This window comes from Pagrus major, chromosome 2 (assembly GCF_040436345.1).
Source record: "Pagrus major chromosome 2, Pma_NU_1.0".
Classification (NCBI taxonomy): Eukaryota; Metazoa; Chordata; class Actinopteri; order Spariformes; family Sparidae; genus Pagrus; species Pagrus major.
In genome coordinates, this window is record NC_133216.1 from 14,441,466 (window position 1) to 14,442,346 (window position 881).

Sequence of the window (881 nt, forward strand, 5' to 3'; positions counted from 1 at the left end):
CCCTCGACCTTTACACCCTCCCGACCCCGCCACCTTTCGACCCTATAAGCCGTCCCTACAACGACCCTCCCTCCCTCTGCCTTCTCTGTCGACTCCTGACAGCAGCACAGCCCACAGACAGAAGAGACAGACCCGATCACCCGGGAGACATATCAAACACTGTCTGCAACCCGACTTCCTTTTTTCCTTCCTCCTCCCTCTTCTTCTCCCCCTCTCTTTCTCCCTCAGGTGCTGTGGTTCCTCTCCCTAGACGCAGACAGCCGAGCAAAACGTGAAAAAAAAAGAAACAACAAAAAACAAGGAAAATGCTGTATTATACTCATAAGAAACAGTCGATGTGGTGGAATGAAACAGGAGCTTCAAAACATACATATGAATAATGGACATTTGCGTGATTTAGTAAATGTTTTAAAAACATGAAATGCATTTTGTTTCTGCTCTCTTGCTCTCTCTTTTTCTCTCGGCCTTCTTTCTCTCCGTCTGATGTGGAAATCTTGAGGAGGATATCGAGGATTGGGATGCTCGACCACACCGTGAGGAAGGCGGATATATGTGTGTGGAGCATGAGCAGGGGATAGTGAGGGGTGTGTGTGTGTGTGTGACACATATCAAGACCATAGCCCAATTTGATTGTACATCTTACCCCATCAGGGCTCACTCAGACCCCTTAATCTTTCATCAAGTGGAGAAAATAATCTGTCTCAACTTTTCTTTCCTGGATGCCATGATTCTGAGTTTCTTTCAATTCAAGGGCTAATTCAAGTGTTTGTAATCTGTTACAAGGGTTTTTAATTTGCTTTCGGTGTTCATCATACTCGGTAGTAATTAATCGGTTGTTAATAGCATCTGTGTGCGCAGCAAAGAGACAAAATCCTCCAGTG